Consider the following 16,879-nt stretch of genomic DNA (forward strand, 5'->3'; position numbering starts at 1 on the left):
ATAAACAAAAGAGTTTATTTTTCTCTTGTGTGAATGAAGTCCAGATGTAGGCAGTTCAGGGCTGCTTTGGAGGCTCCACAAAGCTCTCAGTGTCCCAGGCTCCTTCCTGTTCATGACTCTCCCATCCCTAGGGTGTGGCTCTCCTCGTGATCCAAAGTGGAGGCCACAGCGCCAGCCTTCTCATCTGCCTTCCAGGTGGCAGGATGGAGAGGGAAAGATGATGGGTAAATGGTAGGCCACAGCTAAACCTCTAGGAAAGACTCCAGAAACTGCCAAACACACTCCCCATTACAAACCATTGGCTGGAACCCAGTTACGAGGCCAGGTCTAGCTTCTGGGGAAGCTGGGGAAAGCCATTTTTATTCTGCATGTCCATGAACTCAGCTAAAGGTTGATCAAACATTTGTAAATAAATGAGATAATTTCAGATAGTGATACCTGCTGTGAAGGAACTGAGGCTCCTTTACAGGGCAAGGGAGGGAGAGAGAAGAGGGGAAAGGCCTTCCTGAGGTGGGGTGGCTGAGACCTGAAGGACGGGAGGGCCTGGGGGTGAGCATTCTAGGCACGAGGAACAGAAAGTGCCTGCCCTGAGGCAGGAACAAGCCTGGTGTGGTGAGGAAACAAAAGGAGGCCAGTGTGGCTGTGGGAGCTGGGATGGGGATGGGAATAGACCTGGAGCCTGGAGCAGCCGAGGTCAGAGAGCTCAGTGGGGGCTGGATCCTGGGGGGGCAGCTGTGAGGCCCAGGATGGAGCCTGGGATTTTTTTCTAAGTACAATGGAAAGATACTGGAGGGTTGAGGCTGATGAAAGAGACCTGATGTGAAATCTCTTTGAAAGGATGCTGAGCTCCCCAGGCCTATGAAATTTACCTGGAACCCTCCTGAGAGCTTCATTCATTCATTCATTCATTCATTCATTCATTCATTCGGTGAATGGACTGGAGTAGCTGAAATGGCCCTCCCAGTCCCCACCCTCAGGAGAGGGGCAGACAGATCAAACAGACAAGCACTTCAACACAGCTCACAGATGGTGGTGAGGGCTTTGAGGAGAAGATGAACGAGACCATAGGAGGGCCTGCGTTTGCCGGCAGAACAGAGAAGGAGGTGATCTTTGAGCTGAAATTGGAACTATAAGGAAGCGTTATCTTGGTGAAGCCTGGAGAAAGGGAGAGACCATTCCAGGCAGCGGGAACAGTGGGTGCAAAGTCCTGAAGAGGCAGGAAGAGAATTGTGTATTGGAGAACCTCACCAGTCTTGGGTCTGGCAAGAGGGAGGTGGGTGGGACAGGTCATCAGAGGTCAGATCTCAGAAAGCCAGGAGGACTGCTCCAGGCTTCTATGTTCTGGGCAGGATGATTTATTAAGAGCTCTCATCCCAAATCCCTGGGATGGGCCTGTGGTCAGATCCAAGACAAGCAGGGACCTTGGTCTCCTTGGAGGGTGTTTATGGGCTCCCCGATGACACAGGCCTTCCTGCCTTCCTGTGACTTGCAAGTCACCGGGCACTATATGCTGGTCTGTTCCCTTTCTCCCAGCACTGACAGTGCCTCTGACTCAGCCTCCTGCCATGGCCGCCCCCCATGACCACCAAGGCCGCAGTCCCACCCCTCACTCTTCCCTGCTAAGGTGCCGCAGAACAGCAGGACCCTGACACCTGGAAGAGCCTCTCCATCTCCAATCAAACCTGCCCATTTCACAGAGGGATAAACTGAGGCCCCACAAGGAAGTGACCCTTCCCCTAACGTCTCGCTCCAAGATTGGAATAGAGCCAGGGCCTGGTCCCAGATCTCCCAACATGTGGCCCTAAATCTTCACTCTGTTTGATTTAAAAAGAAGAAAAAGAAGGAGGAGCAGGAGGAGGGGTGGAAGTAGAAGGGAAGGAGGAAGGGGGAGAAGGAAAGGAGGGAGTGAGAAAGAACTTGAACAAGTCATTTTTAAATTGAACTTCGTGTGAGCACTTCCCAGGGAAGGGAAAGGAATTAGCATACACTCCCTCGGTGCCAGGCGCTTTACCTCTGCCAACTTGTTCAGTGGAAGCCTCACAGCTACTCAGTGAGATGGATGCATATGATTACATCCTCTAAATGCTTTAGAAAACAGAGGGGCTGTGCAACCCACCCACCATCACACAGCAGTTATCTGGAAGGGAAGAGATTCGAACCTAGGTCTGGCCGCAGTTCCTAGCCCCAAGCACTCTCCAGTTGCCAACGCCGTCTCTCCTCCACCCCCCTCCTCACAGGGTTGCAGTCTCCTCTTTCAAAGCTAAACAGCAGAGATTTTTTCCTGGCCGTCCACAAGCCTGAAGATATGTTTCCTTTGGCACATGTGGCATTTTAATAAAATTTGAGCCAATGTTCACAAATCAAGGGATTTTTACATAAAAAAAAAAACAACAGATTTCTACCTCCCTAAAACACTGGAAGATTTGACTGTGCTGGGCCCACATTCAACAGGGGGTGGGAGGGTTTGAAAGGGATGCTCCAGTTCTCCACACTCCCCACCTCTCCCTACTGCCTCCCTCGTCCCCTCAGGCCAAATTCCAGTCACCATTTATCGCAATGCCTACACAATTGTTTACCTGAGAGTAGGGAAATTTTCTCTGTACCTATATTTCTCTCAAAAGGAGGAAAACAATAATCCAAGAGGGGTCAGGTATCTTGAAAAATGGGAGAACACATATTTCTTTGTGGAACTGAGGAATATTCCTTGGGGTTCATTATACAAGCAAAACGTGGCTGAGCGCCGCCCCCCCCCCCCCGGCTTAGATTTCTTTCCTGGTTACTCTAGTAGGATTGTCAAATTTAGCAAATAATAAAAATATAGGATGCTCAGTTAAGTTTGAATTTCAGATCAATTTTAAAAAATTTTAGTATAAGTATGCCCCATGTAACACTTAGAACATGCTTAACACTAAAATAGTTTCTTTCTTTATCTGAAATTCTAACTTAACTGAGCATTCTGTATTTTATCTGGTACCCCTACCTACTGGGGTTGACAGTGGATGTCTAAGGGGCTTGCATTTGAATCCAAGTTCCTCCTGTCCTGTTTACGTTTGGAGTAAGGCATTTAAGTTGTTTGGGCTTCTAATTGTTCATCATAAATAACACCATGAAAACTTGAGATATATATGCAAAGTGCCGAAGACAGAGCCTGGCTCTCTGTACATGCTCAGTAAATGTCAGTCTCTCTCGGACATCATTGGTGTCTACCCAACAGCCATCCCCCTCCTTCTTGGCTAGCTAAACCCTGATTTGTGCCAACCACACTGTGCCCTGCCCCAGGCAATGAATGTGATTGGTCTAGCCAGTCATGACACACCCATTCCAGTCAGCCAGGGATTGGTCCAAGATGAGCATGTGACCTAGTTCTGACCAATAGGACACACCAGGGGAGTCCACCGCATGGGCGCTCCAGGGAGATGGTCTCCACTAAGCAGGATTGCCAGTGCCGCCCCTGCCCCAGCCTTCCTGCCTTAGACACAGTGTGCTGAGGATGACAAAGGGCAGGGACAGAGGACTCCAGAGCTGACCACACCAAACTTCTTTTAAGATAAATGATAGGTCTCCATATGGCTGAAGCCAGTGCTAACCGGCGCTATAGAGTGACAGCTAAGAGCATGAACTTCGCAGTCAGGTACCTGGGAGCGCGTCCCCGGTATGTCACTTACCACCTCTGTGCCTCAATTTCCCTATCTGAAGAATGGAGGAAAGATAAGTATCTCCTTAATAGGGTTGTTGTAAAGATTAAATGAGTTAATGTAAGTGAAGTGCTTATTAAAGCACCCAGCCAGCTATACTGAACATATAACGGTTAGTCATCGTGATTCTCTTATCTGCGCCCAAGCATTCCAGTTCCTACAGACACGTTTATGAAGTCAGAAATTCTCCAAATGCCGTACGACTGAGTTGATAATTCCTCAGTGAATCCAAGCTTCAAAATATAAGCAAATGTTGTACCCTTTTAAGTTGAGTAAATGTTGAGTACAAGGAGTACTATGTGGGTTTCTTTACGGTCACCCGTCCCGCAAGGATCCAAGTAGATCCATTGGGGTGCTCTCCATCAGCTTCCAAGGGAGCAAGGGGGGCAGGGTGGTAGCTGCTCAGGGAAATCAGGGACAGTCCTGCCATCTGCGATTTGGGAAGAAACTCCAGGGCCGAAATATGGTGCACTAAGCGTAAGTGTACCAGTTAAGAATGTCTTCAGCTGAAAATTTCAGAATATTTCACTAACAGTGGTTTAAATAGTAAAGGCATTTAATTCTTTCAGAGAACAAAAAGTCTGGAAGGAGATAGTTTCAGGGTCAAGGCAGCATCTATATCAGTCATCTCTCTGTGTCATCCAGTATCCGGCCACTAGCAGCCCTTCTGCTTGGCCATCCTGTGTTTTGGCTTTGTCTTTAGTCTCATTGCCTCATGGTCACAAGATAGTTGCCACAGTCACAAGTATCACATTCTTAATAAAGTTCGAGACAGGAAGAAAAGTGTTAGGGAAGGGTGGACTGTCCTTTCTCCTTGAGCTCTTTCAATCTGGAAAGGAAATCTTTCCCACAATCTTCTTGGAGGGATTCCCTTCACATCTAATTGACCAGAACTGGTCACGTGTCTGCTCCACACTGCAAGGGAGACTAGGAAGTGCCTTTTAGCAAAGGGGAGATATTATAGCAAAGGTAATATGGCTGTTTTAGCCCACTCTTTTCTTTTTTAATATTTTATTTATTCATTTGAGAGAGAGAGCGCGCGCACGCCTGCAAGACTGGGAGGGAGGGGCAGAGGGAGAGGGAGAAGACTCCCTGCAGAGCAGGGAACCCAACATGGGACTCGATCCCAGGACCCTGGGATCAGGACCTGAGCCAAAGGCAGATGCTTAACTGACTGAGCCACCCAGGCGTCCCTGTTTTAGCCCAATCTTAATCTCTCCCCTGCAGCAAAACTATCACCTTTCATTCCTAAACAAAATCAAGGTTCTGCTTTGGAAGGTAAGAGAGTCTGAATGTAAACCTCAGCTTCTTCCAGAAATCTCACTAACACAGCAGTAAAGAGATTAAAACGGAAACGGACATAAACAGGGGCGCCTTGGTGGCTCCGGAGGTTGAGCGGCTGACTCTTGGTTCCTCGTGGGGCTCTGTGCTCAGCAGGGAGTTTGCTTGAGATTCTCTCTCTCTCCCTTGCCCCCCGCCCCCGGCTTGCACACACTCTCTCTCAAATAAATAAATAAAACCTTAAAAAAACAAAAACAAAACAGAAACGGATGTAAACACACCAGGATAGAGAATAGGCAATGAGAAGGTGAAGAGGAATGATGTGGCCCGGGTTTTAGAAGCTGGAGGACAGTATTTCTCCAGGGCTTCTCATCTGGGGTCTTAATCCTGTCTCTGCCAGGAACAAGTTGTGCAGCCTTGGGAAAGACCCTTCCACTTTCTGAGCTTCAGTTTCTATGAAGTTCAGGGGAATCTTTCTGGCTGGGAACTTGCCTCGACACATCTCCTACTAGGGCATGGAGGAAAACAAGGGCCATGGGTCCTTTGTTCTGCTTGAGAAATGATCCTAAAAACCTCTGGGTTATTTCGAGGTCATACCTGGATGACCTAAAGGGTATGGGGAAATTTCTAGCATCCTCCTCTGAAGGAGTCCCTCGAAACCGATAAATTGCAATGGATGGTACTACAAGGATGTATGGGAAGAGGGTTAAGGAGTAAGGCTGGCTTTGGGCACCTATGCTTTATATACATTTTCTTACTTTATTTCCTTATTCTCTGTGTGACCTTGTAGAAGCCACTTAACCACTCTCTGCCTTGGTTTCCCCATCTGTGAAATGGGATGTGGTTGAGACTGCTAGTTGTCCCTTAGTATCCATCCTCCCCTAGTTGTCTAGCGGGGAACTGGTAGCTGATCCTGGTGCTGCCTCCAGAAAGACTACATTTCCCAGCTTCCCTTGCAGTTAGACATGACCTATGGGATGTGATCCTAAGCTCTGGGGATAACTTCCAGGTTGTATTTTAAAGGGGAGGGAAATGCCTTTCCCCCTTTTCTTTTCCCACTGGCTGGAATGTGGAATGTGAGGTCCAGGCATCTTGCACCACGAGACCAGGGCAACACCCCAAGGGACTGTGACCTCATCACGTTTCCACAGCTCACCCCTGCCGTCCCCTACCCCTCCCAAGGCGGTGAGGGGCATGTTCAAACCCCTGCCTTCCTCCCCACCTGCCTGTTGCCAGCCAGGCCAGTTTCTGGGTCGTGGGCAGGGGACCATGGCGCTATCCAAGTGCAGTCCAGCGTTCCCAAGCAGGGAAAGGAGAGCGGGGCTTAGCTCCTGGAATGGAGGGCCCATCACCAGCAGGGCTGCCCAGCCGAATAAGAGAAGGCCGGACTCTGATAAAGCCTTGTGGACTGTTGAGGAAACTGCTTCCTAGAGAAAAATCCAGATTTCCTCTCCCCAGTTTCCCAGGATGTGGTGAGCACAGCCTCCTGGGATGGCAGGGCAGGCTTCCAGAAACTTCTATCCCAACCACACAAAAAGCAAGAGACTGGAGCAAAAACCAACCCCCCCGAGGAACTCTGAGGAATTGCTGAAAACTCAAGAGGAAGTGATGCCCACGCTAATGTGCTCAGAGGCACTTTTCTCTCGGCTCTTCTACCGGTAAGCAGTCATTTATTTACTTAAATATAGACTGCACCCCTCGGCTCCCGACCCAGTGGCTCCCAGTCACCAGCGCCTGTGTCTCTTTGCCGAGGGCGCTCTCTGGCCACCAGAACCCATTAAGCCGGGACGAGCCGGAAGTGCCCAAGGGCTCATGCCCCTGACAGCAGCCAATGATTGATGGGAGGTGGTGGATAGAAACCCCCATTTCCTCCCCTCTTGGTGGGAATACCGTGGAGGCGTGTTCACACTGGTCCCAGGGTTCCCCAGTGGGATAGAGGCTCCCAGCCCGTTCAGTAGGTACCCTGTACTGGCTGCCTTCCCTTCCCTGTCCCCACTCCCTTACTTCCTGGGATCACTTCCCAAATAACTTGAATCCTTGTCTCGGTGTCTCTTTCCGGGGGCACCCAGCCTGAGACCTACATGTGCTGTGAGTCAGACACACGGGTATATCTGGGGATCAGAAGGGACGTGGCTATCCCCTCTGGGAACTCAGAAGGAGAGCCAAATACCCCCATAGTCACGCAGAAGTAGAATTACAAATGATGGTGAAGGTTGGAATTGTGAAGAATCACAAGACCTTATTGTGAAAACCCTCAATGGCTGCCCCCTGCTCCAGGTCAAAATCCAGAGCTCTCCTTGAGGCCTCAAAGTCCTGCACAACCTGCTACCACCTTACCTCTGTGGGCTCACCTCTTCCTGCTGTGGTCCAGCCACAGTGACCTCCTAGGTATTTCTCAATGTGCTGGGCACAGTCCTGCCTCAGGGCCTTTGCACTCGCTGTTCTCCCACTGGTATGCTTTCTCCAGATCTTCCCATGGCCAGCTCCTGCTTCTTGATTCAAATCTTGATCCAAATATCACCTCCTTAGAGAGGCCTCCACCCCCTCCCACCAGTCATTCTCACAGCATCACCCTAATTTATTTCCTTCATAACACATGTCTTTCTGCTTGTTTATTGAATAATCCCTAAGTGTGAGCTCCATGAGGGCAAAGGTTGTGTCCCCAGTGCCTGGAACAATTCCTAGAGCAGAGTAGGTGCTGTTTATTGGATAAGTGGTTGAATGGTTAAGTGATGGAAAGAAATAATGAATGAATGATGTAAGAACACTTGACAAAGGGACTGAATCTTGTCTGGAAAACCGGGGAAGGTTCTCCTGAGGAGGTGACACTGGAGCAGAGATATGAACTGGGATGGGATATTAACTGGGCCAAAGAGGCTGGAAAGGCTACCCAGACAGAGGACGCAGTGTGTGCAAATGCCTGGAGGCAGATCTCAGAGGTGACATCAGAACCATGCAGGGTAGCAAACCAACTGTAACCCAGGACTTTTCTTTTTTTTCTTTTTTTACGAAGGTACAACTACATAACGATTTGATATTAGTATATACTGCAAAATGATCACCATATAAGTCTAGTTTCACATCCATCACCATGCATAGTCGTGGAATTTTTTTCTTGCTATGAGAACTTTTAAGATCTACTCTCAGCAACTTTACAATATGCAACACAATATTATTCGCTACAGTCACCATGCCGTACCTTACAGTGCCATGACTTACTTATTTTAAAACTGGAAATTTGTACCTTCTGACTCCCTTCACCCTTTCACCCCCTTCCCCTGCTGCTGGCAATCACCAGTCTGTTCTCTGTATCTATGAGCTCTTTTTTTTTTTTTAGATTCCATATGTAAATGAGATTATATGGCATTTACCTTTCTGTGTCTGACTTATTTCACTTAGCATTATGTCCTCAAGGTCCATCCATGTTGTCATGCAAGATTTCCTTCTTTTTATGGCTGAGTAGTATTCCGATATATATATATTGCATCACATCTTCTTTATCCATTGACCTGTTGGTACACCTTCAGGTTGCTTCCGTGTCTTGGCTATTGTAAATAATGCTGTGATGCACGTGGGAGTGCGGGTATCTTTTCGATTTAGTGTTTTTATTTTCTTTGGATAAATACCCAGACGTGGGATTGCTGGATTGTATGTTAGTTCCACTTTTAATTTCTTGAGGAGCCTCCATACTGTTTGCCACAGCGACTGCACTAATTTACATCCCCCTCCCAACAGTGCACGAGGGCTCCCTTTTCTCCACATCCTCGCCAACACTTGTTGTTTCTAATCTTAGGATAATTGCCATTCCGACAGGTGCGAGGCAGTATCTCATCGTGGTTTTGATTTGCTGATGCTTAGTGATGTTGAGCATCTTTCATGAACCTGGTGGCCATCTGTACAGATTTTGTGGGAAAATGTCTGTTTAGATCTTCTGCCCAATTTTAATCGGATTGTTTGGGGTTTTTTGTTATTGAGTTATGTAAGTTCTTTATTTTGGATATTAGCTCCTTTTCAAATATATGATTTGCAAATATTTTCTCCCATTCAGTAGGTCGCCTTTTCATTTTACTGTTGGTTTCCTTTGCTGTGCAGAAGCTTTTCCGTTAGATGGAGTCCCACTTGTTTGTTTTTACTTTTGATGCCTTTGCTTTCGGTGTCAAATCTAAAACATCATTGCCTAGACTGATGTCAAGAAGCTTTCTGCCTGCGTTTCTTTCTAGGAATTTTATGGTTTCAGGTCTTACATTCAAGTCTTTGATCTGTTGGAGTCAATGTTTGTGTATGGTGTACCAAGACTTTTAGTATTTTCACACCTATGCCCCTGAGGACATGGGGAGCAAAGTAGGCCTGTTGCTCTTCCCCTGGGGGTACCAACGTGGTGGGGGGGACAGACAGCACCCAAAGAGCTAGGAAGATGTCTGTTCCCAAAGATCGAGTTGCCCTGCAGAGTGACATCTCACGTAGACTCTAGTTTTCTAAAAGACCCAACTAGATGCGTTATAGAAGCTCGTGTAACACACACACACAAGCACAAGCACACATACACGTGCGTGCATGAGCACACGCACACACACACACCCAGTTAAGAACTCCCTGAACTCCCCCATCAAAGGAAGCAAAAAGGACATTCCATATAGTGCCTTTCTGGTTTCGACCATTTATTTAATCACCCTCTGACCAGTGTGACCGCCATGAGCACAGGATCGCAATGTCCTGAGTTCAAGAAAAAAATGAAACCGTGCTGCCCCATTTGTATTACAGCAGACATGCCCAGAGAGATTCTCCCTGACTCTGCCCTCCAGCTTGGCCAGGCCAGGCCCAGTCACCTATGGGTTCTAGAAGGAGAGCTGGGAAGGTGCCAGGTTCTATCTCCTGGCTTCCCACCTCGGAGCTCCTGTCTTGCCCCTCCCGGCAGTCAGGGGCACGCTCAAGCCTCCCCTTCCCGTGCAGCCACCGCAGTACTGATCTCACTCCGTCACCCCATTTCATCCGAGTGTCCAGGACCAGCAACTCCAGAAGGGTCTTGTCCTCCTGCCTCACCAGGGCCTCCTGTGGAGTCCTCCAGCTGGAGGTGGTGGAGATCAAACACTCCGTCTCTTCCCTAGGAAGCTCAGCAACTGGCAGTGACCAGAGGCCTCTGAGACCATTGAGCCTGACATTCTTTTCTCTCCCAGAGAGGAGGGCTCACTTGCCTGCACACACTCAGGTCCTTCAGCAGACGGAATTTACTACGACGACTGGTTGCACGGGTCGGAGACATAACAGGAGGGCGAGGGAGTCCAGAGCAGGAAGCTGCTGCTAGCTCTGGGGCTGTAGGGACAGAAGGTGGACCGAATCCCACAACCCAGCTGGCCTGGGAGGGCTAGGCCAGAGATGGTTTGCAGCCACCTAGGAGCCCATCTAATGCCTGGGGCATAGGGAGGGGGAGAAATACCCTGGCTTCCCCTCCCATCGCCCCCTCGCCCCCTCCGTGCAACCTCCCCCTGAGGAAGCCAGAGGGCAGGGCCTGCCGCAGGTCTCTAACTGTGACCTTCTTACCTGCAGACCCTGGGGATCAAAATCTCAAAAGCCTTTAGGAGCCTGCCAAGAGTGAAGGGGGCCAGGTGTAAGGAAAGCAGCTGACTCTTGGCTCCAGGTTGAGCAGACAGCAGGGAGCGGTAGGGACTAGGGCACACTGGGGAGTGTAAGTCCCATCTGCAGCGGCAGCAGCTCCTCAGCTGCATCGGATTCCTGCCAATGAGGATTGCAGGCCCAAGGCTGCCAGATCATTCCCTCCCGTTCCAGAGAAGACAGAAATTCAGATTTTTATATGAAGTCTCCCGATTTCTAAAGGTTGGCAATCAGTCTAGTTTCTGTGTGTGTTAGTCTTTAACACGGTGAAGAACAACCAAAATACACATCCATAGTTGGGGCTGGCGGTTTGTGACAGCTGTGTCACAGCCTGGGGAAGGTGGCACCCCACCATGGCCTACCAGACAGCAGTATGCCGTGGCCCCTTGAAAATCTCCAAAATGGGACCATCAATCCAACTATCCCTGTCTCTCTTCCGATGCGGCTTTACTTTTCCCAGTCACCCCTCAACCCTGTGCCTTTACATTTCCGTAACCACTTACGTGGACCGGTCGTTGAACTTGTCAGATACCGACTATGCGCCAGGCCCTGGGAAAGATTTCTGAAGCAAAGTTGAATTAGCTGAGTCCCTGCCACCATGTTGCTCAGAGTGAGGGATGATTCCCATCAATGGATGATTAGACCCAGGGGCTGTGGCTGGTATGTGTATACACGTCCTCTAGGCCTAGAACAGGTCCCAGCACATAGCAGGTGCACAAAGCATTCTGAACAACCGAATGAATACAGGGCAGTAAGAGTTATGTTAGCATGTATTCTCAACAGGGGCAAAAGATTTTTGGATATTACAATGGTTTGTGGCCTCCCAAAGGGCCATAGTACATAAACAGATATACCATTTATCTGTATATTAAAATTTCACTGGTAGAGAGGAGTTGGCGGTTAGGGAAAAAAATATATTAAAGGGCTCCTAGAACGGGGATAGGTTGAGAAACACTATTTTAGAAGGAAGCATAGGGCTATGGGAGCACGTAGTAGGGGCTCTTAATCCAGCCTGAGAAATCACAGAATGCTTCCTGGAGGAGGAAGCATTTCAACTCATTTAAAAAGAAAAGATTATCTATTTGAGAGAGAGAGCATGAGCAGGAGAGGCAGAGTGAGAGGGAGAGAGAATCTCACGCAGACCCCATGCGGGGCTCGATCTCACAACCCTAAGATCATGACCTGAGCCAAAATCAAGAGGTGGTGCTTAACCCACGGAGCCACCCGAGTGCCCCTCAACTCATTCTTAAAGGATATGAGAAAATTAGCCAAATCAGGAGTCAACAAAACTTGTCTGTAAAGGGCCAGAGAGTAAACATCCAGGCCCCACAGGTCTCTGTTGCGATGACTCAGTTCGGTGATAGCTCAAAAGCAGCCATAGGTAATACTTAGACAAACAGATGTGGCTGCGTTCCAGTGACACTTCATTGACAAAAACGGGCGATGGGCCACATTGGGCCCCTGGGCTGTAGTTTACCAACCCCTGATCTAAATAATGGGGAAAGGAAGGCCACCAGAGGGAACAGCTTGAGCAAAGGCGTGGAGATATGAAGGAGGGTGGAGAATTANGAAAGAGTGGATGTGGTTTTCCTTCTCCCTCAGGCACAGAAAAAGATGTCTATATTTATACAGACACGGGCTCTCACACGGGCTGAGCACAGGATCCCGAGTTCATTCCACCCACAAATATTTATCCAGCACCTACTAGATGCAGACATGGTTCTGGGCACTGGGGATGCAGCCGTGAACAAGATCACTCTGTGTCCTCAGGGCCCAAAGTCCAGCCAGGTACACAGGTTTTGTTCAATGAATGGATTGAGTAAGTGGAGAGATAGAGGGTTGGATGGGTGGATGGCTAGGCGAGTGGAGGAGACAAACAGTAAACACTCAGACAAATGAAGGAACAAATAAGCAATTAGATGCTAGCTGTGTGACCTTGGAGAGGTTAGTTAACCTCTCTGTGCCCCCAGGAGGCTGATACAAGCAAAGTGCAGGAGCAGCCCAGGGAGGCTGTTCTATGAACGTGGCTGCTGCTATCATTTTAAGTCAATATGCTATTAAATAAATACATAATTTTTAAGAACCTGACAAGTGGTACACAGAAACAGAGCAGGTGTGAGAGGGAGAGAGAGACAGAGGGAGAGGAGGGAACTACTTCGAATCAGGTAGTCTGGGAGGGCCTCTGAGTAGGTGGCGGTCAAGGCCGTCCTGGCCACATCCTGTGAGTAGATCCTAGAATTAGTAGTGTTTGTAGCCCCATGCCCTGCAGCCTTGCAGAGCCAGTTAATTATAAGTACCCGCCTCTCGGGAGTGCAGGAAGGTGTCTTCTCTAATTAGGGTGTGAGCGTAAAGTGCTTTGAAATCTGAGGATAAAAGGGAAGAAGGGGTGAAGCTCTGGTCACAAGGCCAGGGCGCCCGCTGGGAACGAGCCTCGACTACACTGTGAGAACGAGACTCACGCTGTCTCCAGCCTGCCCGGAGCTGACCCTCTCTCAGGTCTTCCGTGGAGTTCAGGGGCAGTAGGAAATACACCGTCTTAGGGCAGGGGTCCCGGGGGAGCAGTGCACGGGTGTTGGAGGCAGGCTGGAGATAACACACTTGAAGCGGTGGGCCCAGCATGCGACAGGGTGTCAGCTCGGGCACTCAGTCAGTGTTAGATGTTCGCCACCTTTCCACCTTCTTGCTTTCATTGTCGTTGTTACTACTTGCTAGCTGGGTGACACTGGGCAAGTCCCTGCGCTCTCTGAGCCTCCGTTTTCTCTTCTTTAAAATGGGGTGATCACAGCACAGCCACGCTAGATGCAGCTAGAGCAGGTGACACAGAGCACAGATAATAAGACTTCTCTTGGCAGACACTTGGGAAGCCACTGCCTTGCGCCAGGCCCCGCTTCAAGCATGCTGTATGTGTTAACTCACTTAATCCTTGCACCTAGCATCCGCGTTTTCCAGACAAGGACCTCAGGCTCACCAGGGACAGCTGCCCACTGCCCAGCTCGGGGGGCACCAATCACACAGACCATGGTGATTGACAAGAACAGCACCCCTGAAGCACTGATGCACAGAGAGGTTGAGTTACTTGCTCAGAGTCACACAGCTAATATATAGCACAACCAGCATTCCAGAACCTGGCTCCTGACCCTGAATCAACAACATGAGCCCTTCCAGAGGGTTGGTGTCATGTTGGGTTTCTGGGATGCAGAGAAACTGGTTTTCCCTTTGCCCAAGGGGCAGGTGTCAAGTCTTATTGTGTCTCTTTTCTCTCTACCCCCAAAATCTGCATATTTCTGGGATTTTTGGTATTTTTATTGTTGTTTAATTTTACAAGAGCAGTACGTCTATGTTTTGGTTTGCTGGGCATATTGTAATCTGAGGGAATTTGTAGAAATGCTAGGACATCCAACCTCAGACACTGGCACTGGGTGGGTCCCCCTCCATAATCCCATACTCAAGGCCTTTACCTGACAGATGGGTTTAAAGAGACAAGGGGCCTAGCCCAAGGTCACAGCTAGGACGTGGCAGAGCTGGAACAGATCTACCAGACTCCAACCTCTCTCTTCTTAATCCCTATATTGCCATCTCAAACTGGTGGCCCATGAACCAAATGCAGACTATTTGATTTGCCTGCATGGTGCTTTCATAAAATTAGGATTTGTCATCAGCATTTAAAGAAAGGGATATTTCCAGGAATAGTATTCAAAATATTTAACCAGACTCGCCCGGGCATCAGCCGTTCAGAGCAGATGCTGACAGGCCAGTTGTAGCCATGGATGTTGCAAGGAAAAGAGTAAAAAAAAATTAAAAAGGTCTAAGAAAGGCAGAACTATGGAAACAATTAAAAAAAAATCACTGGTTGCTAGGGGGTTAAGAGGAGAGGGGGATGAACAGGCAGAGCACAGAGACTTTAGGCGGTGAAGCTACTCTGTAGGGCACTACATGATAGACACCTGTCATCGTACATTTGTCCAAACCCACAGGACGTAGAACAGCGAGAGTGAGCCCCTGACGTGAACGAGGGGCTCTGGGTGATAATGCTGGGTCCACTGATTGTAACAAAGGTACCCTCTAATGGGGGATGTTGATAGTTGGGGGGGTGGAAGGGGGTACATGGGAACTCTGTGCTTTGTACTCAATTTCTCTGTGAATGTAAAACTCTCTAAAAAATGAAGTCTATTTAAAACAATCAGGAGGTCTGGCTACCCTACTCCCACATTTTCACGGGGGCACAGTGGGCAGCAGCCGAGCCCCAGGTGCTCCCCTTAGACTGAGCGTGTGTGCTCTTGCCCGCAGGGCCCCTGGGCCCGCCTCCCTCCAGGCGCCACCTGCCTGGTCCCTGCGCGTGACTCAGGCATGAAGAGGATTCTTCAGAAGTCCTTGATGTGGAAGAGAACCGGGCGGAAGTGCGAGGAGGAAAACGAGGAGGAAAGAGACCCGGTGACGGCTGCCTCTCTCAGACCCTGCTCATCATCTCCCTGGGCTAGAGCCTCCTGTGTGCTTTCCATGGGGCCGAGTGAGCCACTCCTGATTCACCGCCATCTGTCCGGGCCTGCGGCAGGGTGGGACCCACTGTGGGACCCGGCCATGAAGCCGTCGTGCTCTGCACCCAGGCAGGCCAAGTCAAGGCTTGGCGGTTTGGAAGGATGCCAACCTGTGCGTTTAGAATAAAATTGGGCAGGACATGGGAAATCAGTAGGTGCCTTGCTCCTCCTAGGAACTTATCCCTAAGAGCATGCCCTTCCTGATAAATCAGATGGACTTTTTTTTTTTAAGTATACTTGTACAATCACTCATTCATTTAACAAACATTAAGCACCAAGCATGTCCAAAGGAGGCCTGGGAATAGAGCTAATAGGACAATTGAGGGGGGTATTCAACGGCCAAATGTTGTTTGTACCCGACCACTGTCCATCTCCTCCCACCCCCGCCTTCTCATAGCAGCACCTTGGTTTTCCTTTGGAGAACCACTCTCCCCCACCATCACTCCGCCTGGCTCAAGAGGAAGGAGGTTATCTTCCCAACAAGAGCTGTATATGGATCAGGCCTGGGCAACAGGCATATTTCATTCCCTGACCTCAGAGATTGGTTCTGGGATGGGCATGTGACCCAAGTCAGGCCAACCAGAGCCAACCCCCAGACATGTGCTGGGGCTACACAGAAAAGTCTGCTTCTATCCACTTGGCTGGCTGACCTGGCAGAATGGAAGCCTAAGGAATGCTGGGGACTGTCTTCGCCACCCTATGGGGTGACTCTAACTAACACAAAAGAAAACAGAGCTGAGATCTAGAGAGAGCATGATTCCTAAACAAGAGGTACACATCTGGATCCAGCCATTCCTGAAGCTGAACCCATCTCAAAACTTTTCCTGTATGTAAACCAATGCACTCATATACACACTTTTTTTAAGCCACTTTGAGTTGGGCTTGTTTCTGTCGCTTTCAACAGAAAGACAAACAGACCATGAGAAATCCATGTAAAGTTCTCTGGGAGTTAAGAGGAGGGAAAACTAGAACTGGCTTCAGGGAAGAAACAGCCTTTTGTTTTCTTCCCAAAGTTTATAATCCATTCAGAGTTTTGATATTTTAATAACAATGACCATTTCCCCAGCCTGCTCATCTGCACATAGCACCACGAAGTAAATACTATTGTCCTTATTTTGCATAAAACTGAGGCTCAGAGAGGTGAAGTAACTTGCTCAAAGCCACACAGCAAGATGACCAAGCACTGACTCCAAAACCCAAGCTTTTCATCCCTCTCCTGCACTGCCTCATTTTCTTCTTGCCAACATTCTAAAGTTTGTCCCACAATGTGTTACCAAGAGGTGGTGAACAGGTATCTGAAGGCAAAAATAAAGCAAGCAGGGAGATGCGCCACCCACAGCCCTTCCCAGGAAGGACCTGCTGCTCGGCCACGGAGACACTTGGGAGGAGAAGTGTGTCTAATGGGAACGGAGTGAGGAGGAGGAAGGGGATGTCAGGAAATGAGGCCAGGGAGGAGCAAGGAGGTAGCTGGGCAAGGCTTGACAAACCATGCAGAACCCGCTGCACGATAAGCAGGACCCAGCGGAAGATGAAAACGCAGGGCCCCTTGCTCTGAAATTAAGCCTTTCAAGATGGCGGCAGCAGAGCGTTACCCCAAGGGCAGAGCCCCGGGAGCGTGGGGTGCAGTGCAGTGTGCCTATACAGGCTGCTCACCCCTGAAGTCAGTCCCAGAGTCACGGTAAGGAGTTGGGTTTTATTTTCTGTACAAGTGAGACATGAAGTCTCAGAGACACAAAGTGACTCTCCCTCCGTCTCACA

At 49.2% G+C, this 16,879-nt stretch overlaps 1 long non-coding RNA gene across 1 annotated transcript; it reads left to right on the top strand.

The window, feature by feature from the left end:
* Positions 1–6,075: 6,075 nt before the first annotated feature.
* LOC103669668 lies at positions 6,076–15,990 on the top strand. Its single transcript, XR_570358.1, has 2 exons — positions 6,076–6,634; positions 14,874–15,990. It is a non-coding gene; the product is annotated as an uncharacterized LOC103669668 (long non-coding RNA).
* Positions 15,991–16,879: the final 889 nt, after the last annotated feature.

Source organism: Ursus maritimus, unplaced genomic scaffold, assembly GCF_017311325.1.
Source record: "Ursus maritimus isolate PB19 unplaced genomic scaffold, ASM1731132v1 scaffold_22, whole genome shotgun sequence".
Lineage (NCBI taxonomy): Eukaryota > Metazoa > Chordata > Mammalia > Carnivora > Ursidae > Ursus > Ursus maritimus.